General features: G+C 39.2%; 1 protein-coding gene and 1 pseudogene across 2 annotated transcripts in view; one reads left to right on the top strand and one right to left on the bottom strand.

Moving 5' to 3' along the window:
• Positions 1-16,890, top strand: part of RALGAPA1 (Ral GTPase activating protein catalytic subunit alpha 1) — a 220,419-nt gene that overhangs the window by 21,473 nt on the left and 182,056 nt on the right. The gene's annotated exons all lie outside the window — the stretch shown is intronic.
• On the bottom strand, positions 5,780-7,368 carry LOC309960367 (lysine-rich nucleolar protein 1-like; annotated as a pseudogene). The gene has a single exon. The product of its transcript is annotated as a lysine-rich nucleolar protein 1-like (transcript).

Raw genomic sequence — 16,890 nt, forward strand, 5'->3', positions numbered from 1 at the left:
GGATATGAATTGAGAAACTATTTTCTATTTTGGAGGTATAGAACTGAATCCAGAACATAAGTAGTACTGTATTTTGATTGCTTTCCTATTGTCTGACTACTCAATTAAAAAAACAAAGAAGACGTTATTTTATATAATAGTTGTATACTAGGAGCTGGCTAATCTTTGGCTCTGTAAAAGTGAAGGTGGTACATTTGCTTGAAGTAAACATCTCTAATTGGTGATATAACAGTTTGCAATTTCTAGATTTAGGAAAAAAATATTTTTTCAGTCTGATTTCCATTAATTCTATTTCTTTTCAGATTAATTCTTTTCAGACTAGCCAAGAAGTTCTAGCTTTCAGATTTAGTTAGTCAGATAGGGTCTGGCAGATCTCACAAATCGGGATGTCAAGGAGTTGAATATTAGGCTGGCTAAAAGAGATAGATCAGTAAAACAGAAACCTACACCCATTAGTAGTCACTCCCCATTTCCCCTTACTCTCTAACCCTGGCAACCATTAATTTACTTCTATCTCTATGTATTTGACCACTCTAGATGTTTCATATAAATGGAATCACAAAATATGTGGTTTTTGTGTCTGGCTTCTTTCACTTAATGATGTTTTCAAGGTTCATCACTGTTTTAGCATGTAACAGTATTTCATCTCTTTTTATGGCTTAATAATAACTATGGATATACCATATTTTATTTATCAGTTGATGGCCATTTGGGTTGTTTCCACTTTTTTACTGTTATGAATAATGATATGAACATTTGTGTGGTCATATGTTTTCAATTCTTGGGTATATACTGTTGTAGGAGTTGAATTGCTGGGTAATATGTTAATTCCATATTTACCTTTTTGAGGAATTGCCAAACCATTTCCAAAGTAGCTGCATAATTTATATTCCACCAGCAATGTATGAAGGTATTGTAATTTCCGAACACTTGTTACTGTCTGTCTTTCTGGGTATAGTCATCATAGTGGATGGGTAGTGGTATCACATTTTGATTTTGATTTGCATTTCCCTGATGGCTAATGAGGTTGAGTATCTTTTCGTGTGCTTATTAACCATTTGTATACCTCCTTTGGAGAAATGTCTATTCAAATCCTTTGCCTATTTTTAATTGGGTTATTGTTTCTTTTGTCAGATATACAATTTGCAAATATTTTCTCTTATTCTGTAGATTGTCTTTTCACTTTTTTTGTAGCGCCCTTTAAGGCAAAACAATTCTGAGTTTTGATGAAGTCCAGTTTATTTTTTATTGTTTCTTGTGAGTTTGGTGTCATATCTAAGAAACAGTTGACTAGTCCAAGATCATGTTTTCTTCTAAGAGTTTTATAGTTTTAGCTTTTACATTTAGGGCTTTGGTCCATTTTGAGTTAATTTTTGTATATGGTATGAGGTAGTGATCCTGCTTCATTCTTTTGCATATTGATATTCAGTTGTCACAGCACCATTTGTTGAAAAAACTGTTTTTCCCCTGTTGAGTTGTCTTAATACCCTTGTTTAAAATCATTTGACCATTAGTGTAAGAGTTTATTTCTGGACTCTCAACTTTATTCCACTCATCTGTATGTTTATCCTTATAGCAGCACCACCCTATCTTGATCACTGTAATTTGTAGTAAGCTTAGAAACTGGAAAGTGTCAGTTTTCCAGCTTTGTTCTTCTTTTTCTTCTCTTTTTTTCAGTTGACGTATTATGGTATTATTGATACATAACATTATGTTAGTTTCAGGTGTACAACATGATTTGATATTTGTATAGTTGATGTTTGTCACAAGATACATAATTACAACATTTTTCTTGTGGTGACAACTTTTAAGATCTATTCTTAGCACTTCTCAAATATGTAATACAGTATTAACTGTAGTCACACATGCTGTACATTCCCCATGACTTATTTATTTTATAACTGGAAGCTGGTACCTTTTGATGTTCTTCTTTTTCAAGATTGTTTTGATTATTCTGGGTCCCCTGTGTTTTCCTATGAATTTTAGGATCAGCTTTTCAATTTCGGCAAAAGAGCCACTTGGCATTTTGATAGAGGTTGCATTTAATCTTTAGATATATTTGGGAGAATATTGCTATCTTAACAATATTGTGTCTTCCTATCTATGAACATAGAATGTCTTTCAGTTAGTTTAGATCTTCTTTAGTCTCTTTCACTGATGTTTTATAGTTTTCAGGGTACAAATCGTACATTTCTTTTGTTAGATTTATTCCCAAGTATTTTATTCTTTTCATGCTTTGTAAATGAAGTTGTTTCCTTAATTTCACTTTGAATTATTCATTGGTGGTGGGTAAAAAGGCAATTGATTTTGTATATTCATCTTGTATTCTTCAACCTAGCTGAACTTGTTTATTAACTTGTATAGATTTCTGTGTGTGTATTCCTTAGAATTTTTTATATACAAAATCATACCATTTGTGAATAGAGATGTAATGCTTCTCACTTTATAGTGTATATGTTTTTTATTTATTTTCATGTCTAATTTCTTTGGCTAGAACTTCCTGTACAGTGTTGAATAAAAGTGGCAAAAGCAGACATCCTTGTCTTGTTCATGTTTTTAAGGGTAGAACTTTTGGTCTTTTACCAGTCAGTATGAAGTTAGGTGTGGGTTTTTCATAGATGCCCTTCATCAGTTTGAGGACATTACTTTTTATTCCTAACTTTTTGAGTTTCTTTATCATTAAGGGACGTTGACTATCGTCAAGTACTTTTTCTGTGTCTGTTGAGACTATCACGTAGGTTTTGACCTTTTTATTAATATGGTGTATTGCATTGATTGATTTTTGTATGTTGAACTGACCTTGCATTCTGGGATAAATCCTACTTGGTCATTATGTATAATTCTTTTAATATATTGCCATATTCAGTTTTCTAGTATTCTGTTGAGGATTTTTGTGTCTTTATTCATAAGGAATATGGGTCTGTAGTTTTCTTTTCTTGTAATGTTTTTGTCTGATTTTGGAATGAGGGTAATGCTGGCCTCACTGATACAGTTTGAAAGTGTTCTCTTCTTTATTCTTTGGAAGAGTTGATAGAATTCACCTATGAAGCCATTTGGGCCTGGACTTTTCTTTGAGGTCGGTTTTCTTTATTACTCAGTTCTTCTTTTTACTTTTTATAGATCTATTCAGATTTTCTATTCCTTCTTGGGTCAGTTTTGGTAGTTCATTTTATGTCTTTTCTTTGAATTTGTCCATTCCATATAGGTTACCTAACTTGCTAACAACAAATGCTCATAGTATCCCCTTAAGATATTTTCTATTACTGTAAGATTGGTAGTAATGTTCTCTTTTCCAGATTAGTAATTTGAATCATATCTCCCTTTATATTGGATAGTCTAGCCAAAGATTTATCAATGTTGTTATCTTTTCGAAGAACTAATTTTGGTTTCATTGATTCCTTGGTATTGTTTTTCTTTTCTCTATTTTACTTATCTCCATTCTAATCTTTATTATTTCCTTTCTTCCGCATGCTTTTGCTTTTTGTTTTCTAGTTTTTTAAAGTGGAACATTAGGTTATTGATTTTGAGACCTGCATCGAGGTGTTTATTAAAGCTATAAATTTACCTCTAAGCACTGTTTTAGTGGGATGCCATATATTTGGTATGTTGTTTTTTCATTTACAGGTCAAAGTGTTTTTTACAGTGGATTTGAGTTACTATCTAGAATCCTTTCATTTCATCTTGATGGACTCACTTTAGTAATTTTTATAGGGCAGACCTGTTAGCAACAAATTCTCTCAGTTTTGGTGTACCTAGGGATGCCTTAATTTTGCCTTAATTTTTGAGGACAGTTTTGCTGGGTATAGAATTCCTGGTTGCCAGGTGTTTTCTTTAAGCTCATTGACTATGTCATCTCAGTGACTTCTGGCCTTCCTGTTTTCTGATGACAAATCAGATATTTTTCTTAGTGAGGCTTTCTTGTTAAGTGATGTGTTGCTTCTCTCTTGGTGCTCTCAAGATTCTTTTTGTTGTTATCTTTTGACAGTTTTGTTATGATGTGCTTAGATATGGGTCTCTGAGTTTATTCTACTTCTACTTTATTGAGTTTTCTACTTTATTGAGTTTCTAATTTATTGAGTTTCTTAAATGTCCACATAAATGTTTTTCATGAAATTTGGAAAAATTTCAGCCATTATTTCTTGAAATTTTTCTGTCTCTTTCTCTCTTTTCTCTCCCGGGTCTCCTGTTGTATGTGTATTGTATTTGATGGTGACTCAGAAGTCTCTGAGGCTCTGTTCATTTTTCTTCATTATTGTTAAATTCTGTTCATGAGACTGGATAATCTCAACTAACTTAATCTTTTGAGTTTGCTAATTTTTTTATTTTGCCAGTTCAGATGTGCTATTGAGCTTTTAGTGAACTTTTCATTTTGTATTGTACTTTTAAACTCTTTTTTTTTTTTTTTTTGCGGTACGCGGGCCTCTCATGGTTGTGGCCTCTCCCGTCGCGGAGCACAGGCTCTGGACACGCAGGCTCAGCGGCCATGGCTCACGGGCCCAGCCGCTCCGTGGCATGTGGGATCCTCCCAGACCAGGGCACGAACCCGTGTCCCCTGCATCGGCAGGTGGACTCTCAACCACTGTGCCACCAGGGAAGCCCTAAACTCTTTTTTAAACATAATTTCTACCTCATTATTGATATCCTCTCCTTGGTGAGGTGCCATTCTCACACTTTCCTTTAGTTCTTTAGACATGGTTTCCTTTATTTTTTGGAACATATTTAAAACAGATGATAGTGTTTGCCTAGTAGATCTAATGTTTGTTCTTCCTCAGGGACAGTTTCTATTGACTGATCTTTCTCCTGTACATGGGGCATGCTTTTGTTTTGTTTTGGTCATAGTCAGTTGATTTTTTACAAAGGTGCCTAGGCAATTCAACTGAGAATTGAAAATGTTTTTAACATCAAAACAAACAATGCTAGAAATATTGGACAGCTGATAACAAGGAACAAATTATTGATACATGCAACAATATACATAAATCTCAAAATGATTATGCTAAGTGAAAGAAGCCAGTTTAAAACACAGTAGGGCTTCCCTGGTGGTGCAGTGGTTGAGGGTCCACCTGCCGATGCAGGGGACACGGGTTCGTGCCCCTGTCCGGGAGGATCCCACATGCCGCGGAGCAGCTGGGCCCGTGACCCATGGCCACTGAGCCTGCGCGTCCGGAGCCTGTGCTCTGCAACGGGAGAGGCCCGCGTACCGCAAAAAAAAAAAAAAAAAAAAAGAGTAAATATTCTATAATCCCAATTATATACAAATTCTAGAAAATGCAAGCTAATTCATAGTGACAGAGTAGTAGTGGTTATCTGGGGATGGGGAAGGAAGGGATGGATTACAAAGGGGCACAAGGAAACTTTGGCAAATCATGGGTATGTTCATTACCTTAATCGTTGCTGGTTTCCTGGTGCATACATATGTCAAAACTCATCAAATTGTTCACCTTAAATATGTGCAGATTATTGTATATCAATTATATTTATATAAAGCTGCGAAAGGCAAAAAAATAAAATGCTCCTGAATGGAGGCGAGGAGGTGGTCACGCGTGGGTCAGGCAGAGCACGTGTCCTCTTCTCCCCCTGCAGCAGTTACGAGGAGGACAGCCTCAGCCTGGGATTCTGAAGGACCAGAAAGCCCCTCAGCCAAAGTTGTGGCATGAAGTGTTGGAGACCACGGGCTCCCTGCTGCTGGAGGTGTGGCAGAGGCTGGCCTGGTGGCCTTTGGAGTCCCTAACGCCTCTGGGACCAGGATCTTGTGGCTTGGCAGTAGGCGAGTGTGCATCTAGGGGAGGGAAGATGCACTGGAGGGATGAGGACCAGGCCGCACCTGGCCTATGTGTGCGTTGTCCTTGTTGCCTTTCTTTTCCAACACCACCTCCAAGTCCGTGTTGTGCTCCTCATCCCAAGGTTCTCCTCCTACTCTGCTCTCCTGCCTCTTCTTCCTCTTCAGAGCTGGCTCCTCAATGTCTGCCTGCTCTGCTTTTTTCTTGGACTTCATTTTCTTCTTCACAGGAGCCTTGGGGCCATCTCCTGTTGGGATGTATTCTGGAGCTTCAACTTTGACTGGCTTCTTTTTACTTTCTTTCCTAGGGCTGCTCAACCCGGACCTGGAGAGCTCAGGGTGCCCCAGGAGGGGTATCTCCCTCCTGGTGGATTTTCTTTTTCTCCTTCATCTCCATGTTGCTTCATCTTCACGTTGTGTTCCCTGGGGCTCCCCTACTTCTGTTTCTGTCCCGAGGCTGCCTGCTCCCAGATGCCATCTTTCCCAACTGAGCAAGTGTACAAAGCATCCCTGGCCTCTCAGAACCAAGGGTCCCTGGCTGAGAAGGCTGTAGCTTCCTGGGCCTTTTTCTCCTTCTTGTGTTTTTTGAGCTTCTTGCCAGCTGTGGTTACCTCCTCGACCTGCATGGGGTCTGGGGAGGTCTTCACCCTCAAGCCAGGGGACATGGACTTCCTCTTCTCCCCACTGAGTGACTTGGATGGACCAAGTGCCTGCTTCCTGCGGCTGGGTGACAGCTCAGTCCGTCCAGCATGTAACGTGGCCTCAGGTTCTAGGGGCTCCTCACAGGGCTATGACAGTTCTTTTTCTTCACTAGAGGCATTTTGGGTGCCTGCTCTTGGACCACATTCTTCGAGGGTGGTATGGCTCTTGTGGGACAAACCTCTCTGAAGTAATTGTCACTATTTAAAACCTAGTATTGAGTCTCTGGTTCTTTGACTACCTTCTTTTTCTTCTTTTTCTCTGGGAGCCCAAGGCCCAGGTCTCCTTTCTGAGTCTTAGTGATCATTCCCAAAGGCCAAACTTCCCTGCCTCCACGTGAGAGCTGGGGCATACTTTCCTTTTTTTTTTTTTTTAATTTATTTATATTTACTTATTTATTTTTGGCTGCTTGGGTCTTCATTGCTGCACGCAGGCTTTCTCTAGTTGCGATGAGTGGGGGCTCCTCTTTGTTGCGGTGCCTGGGCTTCTCGTTGCAGTGGCTTCTCTTTGCTGCGGAGCCCAGGCTCTAGGTATGTGGCTTCAATAGTTGTGGCACATGGGCTCAGTGGTTGTGGCTCGCAGGCTGTAGAGCGCAGGCTCAGCAGTTGTGGTGCATGGGCTTAGTTGCACCACGGCAGGGGCATACTTTCTTGTTTCTTTGTGTGTCTTGTAATTTTGTTGAAAAACTGACGTTTTAAATAATACAGCAACTCTGGAAACCACTTTCTCCCTCTCCCCCAGGGTCTGTTGTTTCTGTTGTTATTGTTGCTGTGTGATTCTTTAATGACTTTCCTGAACTATGTGCAGTGTATTTTCTTTCTCCTATGTGACCACCACATTCTTTACTCGTTCAACTTAGTGGTCAGCTAATGACTGCACGGATACTTCCTTACAAGCCTGGAGTCAGTAAGTTTCCTAGTCTTTGCGAAGGAGCTCTCTGTGTGTATTGGGACATACTGTCAGTATTCAAGAAACAGTTTACAATACTTTTTTAGCCTTCACATCTTTCTTGTGTAACCTCAAGATCAGACAGAGGTGAAAGTTTAAATCTTTTTCCAGACTTTCCTTAGTATGCTTGCAGCTCAGCTCATGGCTTTCTATACTCCCCTTAATATGTCGTAGCTCTTTAAAGTTCCCTATGGATAGCACATTCTCTATATTTTTCCTTTTAAGTTTTTTTTGGTTAGTTGTTTGCCTCATCAGTGATTGCTGCCTCAGGCAGCTGTGGTGTTAAATAATTGCCACTGATTGTTTTCCACAAATGTCTCCAGGGGAAAAGCTGTTGCAGTGTGTGAGTTCTGAGTTACTCAAATAAAGACAAGCTTTGCAAGCTGGATTTTCGAAGGAGCAGCTAGATAAGTCAAATAATGACATTTCTCTTAGAGTGAAGCTTTGAAAGAACTCCAATTCTGTTCTGACTCCTCTAGTGACCCATAGGCTGCTGTTTCTCACTGTGATCCTGGGCTGTTGGTTTTTAAGGCTGCTATGGAGATGAGGATGGGGAATGGGAACACAGTAAGTTTGAAATGCCACAGAGCTAACTGTTCTTATTGAGATTCATCCATTTTTCTTGAAAAAATGTGCTTGATTGTTGCGAGCCTTTGATTAATTTCCAGGTCTATGAAAAGGTTGATTTTTACTGTTTTTGCTTTTGTTTAGCTGTTTTTAATGGAGGAAAAGATTTTCAGAGTTCCTTATTCCACTAACTTGCTGATATTACCTACTTATAACTTGCTTTTTAAACTATACTTAATGTTTTTCAGTTTTATTAAAATGTTCTTTTATGAATATTTTTAGTGGCTGCCTATTCATTTGTATGGATGTATCATAATTTAGTTTCTTACTGTGTAGTGGGTAGTGGACAGATATTAGGAAGTTAGGAAAGAAAAATAGGACTTGTATATCATGTGAAGGAACCCAGGCTTATCCTGTTTACGGTAGGAAATGCCTTAAGTATTTTAAGCTGATGAGTGATACCGGTAGTTGGACTCAGGTTTGGTAAATTATTCTGGTAGCAATATGTGGAGGACGGATAAAAAGTGGCCTTCAAATGGTGTGAGATTAGGTAGGAGGCTACTAATAAAATTCAGGCAAGAGGTCATGAAGTAGCAAACTAAAAATTTTCACTATCCTAAAACTTCAGAGTATCTATCTCAGCCTCTACAGGACTGTGTAGCTTTCAAATAATTCTTTAAAAATACCGTTCTTTCAGAATGAATTTGATTAAAATTGGCCACAAGGTTATATTATGCTTTGGTGTACCGCCTGAAGTGTAGCTAATACGGTGGTGTTGATTGAGGGATCAGAAAAGCTGATTTGGAACTGTTTAATAGCTTTGTGTGACCTGGACTTGTTACCTAACTTCTCTCAGGCTTAATTTCCTCAGAAAGTGGAAATAATATACCTATTTCAAAAATATATTCGTGGAGGGCTTCCCTGGTGGCGCAGTGGTTGAGAGTCCACCTGCCGATGCAGGGGACACAGGTTCGTGCCCTGGTCCGGGAGGATCCCACATGCCGCGGAGCAGCTAGGCCCATGAGCCATGGCCTCTGAGCCTGCGCATCCAGAGCCTGTGCTCTGCGACGGGAGAGGCCACAACAGTGAGAGGCCCGCATATCGAAAAAAAAAATATATATATATATTCATGGAGAATGAATAATATATGTTTGTGTAACTGTAAAAGTGCTATCTATGCAAATGTAAACTGTTAAGTAAACATAAGTGATTATAACTGTTTGCCTTATCTTTATGTCTCTATGCTTCTGGTATGTTTGATAAAACAGAATTGATATTGCTCTTAAATCAGACATTGTATCTTTGTTTATAAGATTATCTTTTTCACTGTATCTCCTCATTTCCTCTGTGCCTATGTCGAATCTTTGAAAGCAAGAGAATAATTTTTATTTTACTTTATGTTTAAGGGTTTTTTTATGTCACTGATAATTTTTATTATATATTGAAATAATATTTTTGATATATTGGTTAAATATAATATATTCAAATTAATTTCATCTGTTTCCTCTACCTTTTTCTCTTCTTTTTTTTAACATCTTTATTGGAGTATAATTGCTTTACAATGGTGTGTTAGTTTCTGCTGTATAACAAAGGGAATCAGCTGTACGTATACATATGTCCCTGTATCCCCTCCCTCTTGCATCTCCCTCCCATCCTCCCTATCCCACCCCTTTAGGTGGTCACAAAGCACCGAGCTGATCTCCCTGTACTATGTGGATGCTTCCCACTAGCTATCTGTTTTACATTTGTTAGTGTATATATGTCCATGCCAACCTCTCACTTCGTCCCAGCTTACCCTTTCCCCTCCCTGTGTCCTCAAGTCCATTCTCTATGTCTGCGTCTTTATTCTCATCCTGCCCCTAGGTTCTTAGAACCATTTTTTTTTCTTTTTAGATTCCATATATATGTGTTAGCATACGGTATTTATTTTCTCTTTCTGACTTACTTCACTCTATATGACAGACTCTAGGTCCATCCACCTCACTACAGATAACTCAATTTCGCTTCTTTTTATGGCTAATATTCCACTGTATAAATGTGCCACATGTTCTTTATCCATTCATCTGTCATGGACACTTAGGTTGCTTCCATGTTCTGACTATTGTAAATAGTGCTGCAGTGAACATTGTGGTACATGACTCTTTGAATTATGGTTTTCTGAAGGTATGTGCCCACTAGTGGGATTGCTGGGTCATCTGGTAGCTCTATTTTTAGTTTTTTAAGGAACCTCCATACTATTCTCCATAGTGGCTGTATCAATTTACATTCCCAGGAACAGTGCAAGAGGGTTCCCTTTTCTCCACACCTTTTCCAGCATTTATTGTTTGTAGACTTTTGGATGATGGCCATTCTGACTGGTGTGAGGTGATACCGCATTGTAGTTTTGATTTGCATTTCTCTACTGCTCACTGATGTTAAGCATCCTTTTATATGTTTGTTGGCAATCTGTATATCTTCTTTGGAGAAATGTCTTTTTAGGTCTTTTGCCTATTTTTGGAGTGGGTCGTTTGTTTTTTGATATTGAGCTGCATGAGCTGCTTGTATATTTTGGAGATTAATCCTTTGTCAGTTGCTTCATTTGCAACTATTTTCTCCCATTCTGAGGGTTTTTTCTTCATCTTGTTTATGTTTTCCTTTGCTGTGCAAAAGCTTTTAAGTTTCATTAGGTCCCATTTGTTTATTTTTGTTTTCATTTCCATTTCTTTAAGAGTGGGTCAAAAGGGATCTTACTGTGATTTATGTCAAATAGTGTTCTTCCTATGTTTTCCTCTAAGACTTTGAAAGTGTCTGGCCTTACATTTAGGTCTTTAGTTCATTTTGAGTTTATTTTTGTGTATGGTGTTAGGGAGTGTTCTGATTTCATTCTTTTACATGTAGCTGTCCAGTTTGCCCAGCACCACTTATTGAAGAGGCTGCCTTTCTCCATTGTATATTGTCACCTGCTTTATCAAAGATAAGGTGACCATATGCGCGTGGGTTTATCTCTGGGCTTTCTGTCCTGTTCCATTGATCTAAATTTCTGTTTTTGTGGCAATACCATACTGTCTGGCTTACTGTAGCTTTGTAGTATAGTCTGAAGTCCGGGAGCCTAATTCCTCTAGCTCCATTTTTCTTTCTCAAGATTGCTTTGGCTATTCGGGGTGTTCTGTGTTTCCATTCAAATTGTGAAATTTTTTGTTCTAGTTCTTGAAAAATGCCATTGGTAGTTTGATAGGGATTGCACTGAATCTGTAGACTGCTTTGGGTAGTATAGTCATTTTCAAAATGTTGATTCCTCCAATCCAAGAACATGGTATATTTCTCCACCTATTTGTATCATCTTTAATTTCTTTCATCAGTGTCTTATAGTTTACCACATACAGGTCTTTTGTCTCTGTAGGTAGGTTTATTCCTAGGTATTTGATTCTTTTTGTTGCAGTGGTACATGGGAGTATTTCCTTAATTTCTCTCTCAGATTTTTGATCATTAGTGTATAGGAATGCAAGAGATTTCTGTGTGTTAATTTTGTATCCTACTTTACCAGATTCATTGATTAGCTCTAGTAGTTTTCTGGTAGCATCTTTAGGATTCTCTATGTATAGTATCATGTCATATGCAAACAGTGACAGCTTTACTTCTTCTTTTCCTATTTGGATTCCTTTTATTTCTTTTTCTTCTCTGATTGCTGTGGCTAAAACTTCCAAATCTGTGTTGAATAGTAGTGGTGAGAGTGGACAACCTTGTCTTCTTCCTGATCTTAGTGGAAATGGTTTCAGTTTTTCACCATTGAGGACGATGCTGGCTGTGGCTTTGTTGTATATGGCCTTTATTATGTTGAGGAAAGTTCCCTCTATGCCTACAAATGGGTGTTGAATTGTGTCGAAAGCTTTCTCTGCATCTATTGAGATGATCATATGGTTTTTCTCCTTCAGTTTGTTAATATTGTGTATGACATTGATCGATTTGTGTATATTGAAGAATCCTTGCATTCCTGGGATAAATCCCACTTGATCATGGTGTATGATCCTTTTAACTTGCTGTTGAATACTGTTTGCTAGTATTTTGTTGAGGGTTTTTGCATCTATGTTCATCCGTGCTGTTGGCCTGTAGTTTTCTTTCTTTGTGATATCTTTGTCTGGTTTTCGTATCAGGGTGATGGTGGGCTCGTAGAATGAGTTTGGGAGTGTTCCTTCCTCTGCTGTATTTTGGAAGACTTTGAGAAGGCTAGGTGTTAGCTCTTCTCTAAATGTTTGATAGAATCTGCCTGTGAAGCCATCTTGTCCTGGGCTTTTGTTTGTCGGAAGATTTTTAATCCCAGTTTCAATTTCAGTGCTGGTGATTGGTCTGTTCATATTTTCCATTTCTTCCTGGTTCAGTCTCGGAAGGTTGTGCATTTCTGAGAGTTTGTCCATTCCTTCCAGGTTGTCCATTTTATTGGCATATAGTTGCTTGTAGTAATCTCTGATGATCCTTTGTATTTCTGCAGTGTCAGTTGTTACTTCTCCTTTTTCATTTCTAATCCTATTGATTTGTGTCTTCTCCCTTTTTTTCTTGATGAGTCTGGCTAATGGTTTATCAATTTTGTTTATCTTCTCAAAGAACCAGCTTTTAGTTTTATTGATCTTTGCTATTGTTTCCTTCATTTCTTTTTCATTTATTTGTGATCTGATCTTTATGATTTCTTTCCTTCTGCTAACTCTGGGGTGTTTTTGGTCTTCTTTCTCTAATTGCTTTAGGTGTAATGTTAGGTTGTTTATTTGAGATGTTTCTTGTTTCCTGAGGTAGGATTGTACTACTATAAACTTCCCTCTTAGAACTGCTCTTGCTGCATCCCATAGGTTTTCGGTCGTCATGTTTTCATTGTCATTTGTTTCTAGGTATTTTTTGATTTCCTCTTTGATTTCTTCAGTGATCTCTTGGTTATTAAGTAGTGTATTGTTTAGCCTCCATGTGTTTATATTTTTTACAGATTTTTTCTGTAATTGATATCTAGTCTCATAGCATTGTGGTTGGAAAAGATACTTGATACGATTTCAATTTTCTTAAATTTACCAAGGCTTGATTTGTGACCCAAGCTATAATGTATCCTGGAGAATGTTCCATGAGCACTTGAAAGTGTATTCTGTTGTTTTTGGATGGAATGTCTTATAAATATCAATTAAGTCCATCTTGTTTAATGTATCATTTAAAGCTTGTGTTTCCTTATTTTCATTTTGGATGATCTGTCCATTGGTGAAAGTGGGGTGTTAAAGTCCCCTACTGTGATTGTGTTACTGTCAATTTCCCCTTTTATGGCTGTTAGTATTTGCCTTATGTATTGAGGTGCCTCCTATGTTGGGTTCATACATATTTACAATTGTATCTTCTTCTTGGATTGATCCCTTGATCATTATGTAGTGGCCTTCTTTGTCTTTTGTAATAGTCTTTGTTTTAAAGTCTGTTTTCTGATCATGAGAATTGCTACTCCACCTTTCTTTTGATTTCCATTTGCATGGAATATCTTTTTTCCATCGCCTCACTTTCAGTCTGTATGTGTTGCTAGGGCTGAAGTGGGTCTCTTGTAGACAGCATATATACGGGTCTTGTTTTTGTATCCATTCAGCCAGTCTCTGTCTTTTGGTTGGAGCAGTTAATCCATTTACGTTTAAGGTAATTATTGATATATATGTTCCTATTACCATATTCTTAATTGTTTTGTGTTTGTTATTGTAGGTGTTTTCCTTCTCTCATGTTTACTGCCTAGAGAAGTTCCTTTAGCATTTGTTGTAAAGCTGGTTTGGTGGTGCTGAATTCTCTTAGTTTTTGCTTGTCAGTAAATTTTTAATTTCTCCATCAAATCTGAATGAAATCCTTGCTGGGTAGAGTAATCTTGGTTGTAGGTTTTTCCCCTTCATCACTTTAAATATGTCCTGCCACTCCCTTCTGGCTTGCAGAGTTAATGCTGAAAGATCAGCTGTTAACCTTATGGGGATTCCCTTGTATGTTATTTGTTGTTTTTCCCTTGCTGCTTTTAATATTTTTTTTTGTATTTAATTTTTGATAGTTTGATTAATATGTGTCTTGGTGTGTTTCTCTTTGGATTTATCCTGTGTGGGACTCTGTGCTGCCTGGACGTGATTAACTATTTCCTTTCCCATATTAGGGAAGTTTTCAATTATAATCTCTTCAAATATTTTCTCAGTCCCTTTCTTTTTATCTTCTTCTTCTGGAACCCCTATAATTTGAATGTTGGTGTTTTTAATGTTGACCCAGAGGTCTCTGAGACTGTCCTCAGTTCTTTTCATTCTTTTTTCTTTATTCTGCTCTGCAGTAGTTAGTTCCACTATTTTATCTTCCAGGTCACTTGTCCATTCTTCTGCCTCAGTTATTCTGCTATTGATTCCTTCTAGAGAATTTTTATTTTCATTTATTGTGTTGTTCACCATTGTTTGTTTGCTCTTTAGTTCTTCTAGTTCCTTGTTAAATGTTTCTTGTATATTCTCCATTCTGTTTCCAAGATTTTGGATCATGTTTACTGTCATTACTCAGAATTGTTTTTCACGTAGACTGCCTATTTCCTCTTCATTTGTTAGGTCTGTTGGATTTTTACCTTGCTCCTTCATCTGCTGTGTGTTTCTATGTCTTCTCATTTTGCTTAACTTGCTGTGTTCGGGGTCTCCTTTTCGCAGGCTGCAGGTTCGTAGTTCTTGTTGTTTTTGGTGTCTGTCCGCAGTGGCTAAGGTTGGTTTAGTGAGTTGTGTAGGCTTCCTGGTGGAGGGGACTAGTGCCTGTGTTCTAGTGGATGAGGCTGGATCTTTTGTTTCTGGTGGGCAGGTCCACGTCTGGTGGTGTGTTTTGTGGTGTCTCTGGCCTTATGATTTTAGGCAGCATCTGTGCTAATGGGTGGGGTTCTGTTCCTGTGTTGCTAGTTGTTTGGCATAGGGTGTCCAGCACTATACCTTGGTGGTCGTTGAGTGGAGGTGGGTCTTGGCGTTGAGATGGAGATCTCTGGGAGATTTTTGCCTTTGATATTATGTGGACCTGGGAGGTCTCTTGTGGACCAGTGTCCTGAATTTGGGTCTCCCACCTCAGAGGCACAGCCCTGATGCCTGGCTGGAGCACCAAGAGCCTGTCATCCGCATGGCTCAGAATAAAACGGAGAAAAAAAAGAAAGAATGAAGAAGATAAAATAAAAGTTACTAAAATAAAAAATAATTATTAAAAAGAAATTTTTTGTAAGTAATAAAAATTAAGAAAAGGAACAAAAGAAGAGAGTGACCAAACCAGAAAACAAATCCACCAATGATAAGAAGCACTAAACACTATACTAAACAAAAACACCAAAAAACGAAAAACAACGGACAGACAGAACCCTAGGACAAATGGTAAAAGCAAAGCTAAACAGATAAAATCACACACAGAAGGATACACATACACTCTCACAAAAAGAGAAAAACGGAAAAAAAATATATATTTCGTTCCTCCCAAAGTCCACCTCCTGAATTTGGGATGATTCTTGTCTATTCAGGTATTCCACAGATGCAGCGTACATCAAGTTGACTGTGGAGATTTAATCCGCTGCTCCTGAGGTTGCTCGGAGAGATTTCCCTTTCTCTTCTTTGTTTGCACAGCTCCTGGGGTTCAGCTTTGGATTTGGCCCCGCCTCTGCATGTAGGTCGCCTGAGGGTGTCTGTTCTTCGCTCAGACAGGATAGGGTTAAAGGAGCCACTGATTTGGGGGCTCTGGCTCAGTCAGGCTGCGGGGAGGGAGGGGTATGGAGTGCGGGGCGAGCCTGCGGCGGCAGAGGCCAGCATGATGTTGCAGCAGTATGAGGTATGCCGTGTGTTCTCCTGGGGAAGTTGTCCCTGGATCATGGGACCCTACCAGTGGCGGGCTGCACAGGCTCCCGGGAGGGGAGGTGTGGATAGTGACCTGTGCTCACACACAGGCTTCTTGGTGGCTGCAGCAGCAGCCTTAGTGTCTCATACCTGTCTCTGGGGTCTGCGCTGATAGCCGCAGCTTGCGCCCGTCCCTGGAGCTCCTTTAAGTGGTGCTCTTAATCCCCTCTCCTCGCAGACCAGGAAACAAAGAGGCAAGAAAAAGTGTCTTGCCTCTTCGGCAGCTCCAGACCTTTCCCCGGACTCCATCCCAGCTAGCTGTGGTGCACTAGCCCCCTTCAGGCTATGTTTATGCAGCCAATCCCTGTCGTCTCCCTGGGATCCAACCTACGAAGCCCAAGCCTCAGCTCCCAGCCCCTGCCCGCCCAGGCGGGTGAGCAGACGAGCCTCTCGGGCTGGTGAGTGCTGGTCGACACCGATTGACTGTGCAGTAATCTCTCCACTTTGCCCTCCGCACCCCTGTTGCTGTGCTGTCCTCCGTGGCTCCGAAGCTTCCCCCCTCTGCCACCCGCCGTCTCCGCTCGCGAAGGGCTTTCCTAATGTGTGGAAACCTTCCTTCACAGCTCCCTTCCAGAGATGTAGGTCGTGTCCCTATTCATTTGTCTCTGTTTTTTCTTTTGCCCTACCCAGGTACTTGGGGAGTTTCTTGCTTTTTGGGAAGTCTGAGGTCTTCTGTGAGTGTTCAGTAGGTGTTCTGTAGGAGCTGTTACACATGTAGATGTATTTCTGATGTATTTGTGGCGAGGAAGGTGATCTCCGCGTCTTAGTCTTCCGCCATGTTGAAGCTCCTCCTCGTGCAGGCAGATTCTTAACCACTGTGCCAGCAGGGAATTCCCTAGTTATTAATTCTTAATTTTAGTTCGTTTTGGTCAGAGAGCATGGTATGTGCTAAGTTATTCTTGGTTCGTTTTCTATTTAGTTTGTGTCCTTAGTAATTCAGTTTTTAAACTTTTCTTGTTTTTAATATTTACTTATTTATTTATTTACTTTTTTATTTGGCTGTGCCGGGTCTTAGTTGTAGCATTCAGGATCTTTGTTTCT

Source organism: Leucopleurus acutus, assembly GCF_964270905.1.
Source record: "Leucopleurus acutus genome assembly, chromosome: 1".
NCBI lineage: Eukaryota > Metazoa > Chordata > Mammalia > Artiodactyla > Delphinidae > Leucopleurus > Leucopleurus acutus.